The sequence below is a fragment of the Daktulosphaira vitifoliae genome, unplaced genomic scaffold (assembly GCF_025091365.1).
Source record: "Daktulosphaira vitifoliae isolate Bord-2020 unplaced genomic scaffold, ASM2509136v1 Scaffold_4, whole genome shotgun sequence".
NCBI lineage: Eukaryota > Metazoa > Arthropoda > Insecta > Hemiptera > Phylloxeridae > Daktulosphaira > Daktulosphaira vitifoliae.
Window position 1 is genome coordinate 33,886,272 of NW_026099575.1, and position 2,420 is coordinate 33,888,691.

Consider the following 2,420-nt stretch of genomic DNA (forward strand, 5'->3'; position numbering starts at 1 on the left):
CTCTTTATATGCATAATCGTAAATACGATTCATGTAATAATTCGGTTCCGGAAATCCGTTATTTAATGAATTTAATAAATTATAAATTTCATTTAAATATAAGTCATCTTGTAAATGAAAAAGTTGTATAAATTCATTTATTAAAATTATTAAATCATTCCAATTAAGATTCGATTCATTTTTATTCATGTTATTTTTATCCATTCGATAAATTCTTAAAACTGACATGCATATTTTTAGGTGAATATAGATAGATAATTTGACAGCACCAATTAAAACTTTTCTATAATTAATTAATTCTACATACATTTCATTTTCATCAACCCATACATTTATAGCCTTACGATAACTTTCTATTAAATATTTTTTGTATCCTCCCCATTCAATATCTGAACACTCTGTAAAAAGGCTGTTTATAGATGTATTATTCAAAATTATATCAAATAAAAATAGATTTTGTGGTGTATAAGAATTAACTGTATTATCATTTAAATCTCCGAATTTTGTTTTAATAATCTCATCAAGTTTATCCAATTTTAATGGAATATGATCTATAGGTTCAATGTTTTCTATCTTATTTTTCCAAGAAATATAAATGTTATTTAAATTATTTATAATTTAAAGATAAATAATAATTTAAAATTCAAGATTTTCATTTGATAAGAGATTAAGTTCTATTTGGTTGTTAATCAATTGGATACTATTAGAAACGCGCCTAGAATTTAAAATAAATTGGGTTTTTTTACTATGATTTAAATTTTGATAAAATATGTCAATTGAGTTTGAAAGTATACTAAGCTGCCATAACCACCAAATATTATGTTCAGGTATCAAACTCAATATTTGGGCGATACGCTTACCAAATTCTTTGAAATGTATTATGAAATCTTCATTATCTTCTTCTTCTCCGTTGTTATTTATCCAATGTTTAAATATCACTAGAATCTCTTGGACTTGTACTACAATAACTGTAGGAACTTGAGTTTTGTCACCATTGATCTCACATATAATGAGAGCAATATTCAATAAAAATAATAATCCTACCTTTGATATTTTCATGATGCCAATAGATATTATTACTTATTTGAATTGTTTTATTTTATCGTTTTGTATTTTAATTTGAAAATTATGTCATTCAAAGGAAACCTAGTATATTACTTATGCACTCTAATATTTAATGATGTCTACAACAGTTATTTTTTAGTTTATAAATTGTTACAAAAAGTTTTAAGTAAACACAATATAATAATTGACGTATTTTTTTCTAAATAAATCATCGACAAATATTTGTAAAAAAAATGTTTATTTTATTGCGATAATTTTTCAGCTTATGTTATCTTAAAGTATTGATTTTTATATTAAAATATTAATTTAATGAACAACCACACTGAAATTTCTTTTAATTAAAATAAAAATTATTTATTTTCTTCGAAAAACTCTTTACTTATTATTAGCCATTGTTAAGAGTATATTTTGGGTAAAAATATTAAACATTATTTCAAATATAAGAAAATCTGTAAACATTTTTTTTACATATACCTAACGATATATACTTACATTAAGACTTAACAGACATAACTTTGATAAAATTATCATTTGTTTACAATATAATGTACAATTATTTGTATACATCGTGTGGGTATGTTGTACAAGTCGAGAACAGCTTATACTATTTATCATATATACCACTCGCGTTCCATATACCCACTCTATTTTTTCAAAAATTTATAACTCAATAAATGCTTATCCTAAAACTGTTATCTGCCTATTAAAAGTTTTTTTATGAAAATATCTAAAAAAAGTTTTAAAACTTGGATAAATTTTAAAATTAAAAAAAAAAATCATATTTATTTTTATTAATTAAAGAGTTATAAGATTTGTCAAAACATCGCGGACTACTCTGTATATTTTTATTTAAAATTTCAACTTGATACTATTTTAAAGGGAATAGAGGGTTTTTTTGAAATTATAGAATGTTGGATAGAATCATTCCATGTGAAAGCACATAATGTATGTGCAGTTATAGTTCAGATATGTTTCAAATTTTTATCATAGACTTCTTGAAGGTTATTACTAACAAAATTAATTTTTTGTTTTATTGTTTTTTTACTAGACAGCACAGTTTTTATAATTAAAAACATGAAAAAACATCATATGTTCTAGAGCCTATAACTTCACATCTAAATAGGCTATCACTGTGGAACTAGTACTGTTTTACTCATATTAAATAGTATTCAATATCATTCTTAAGTTTATGAATTTTTAATTTTTTTTTAAATTGAAATTTTGAATTAAATTTTTTACATTTTGCATTCTTATAATAGCAAATTTTTAAGGTCAAAAAATTTTATTATAAAATTTTTTTAGCTTCGATGCGAAGCTGAGAAGGTATTAATTTTACTATGATGTGTTTTTTTTTT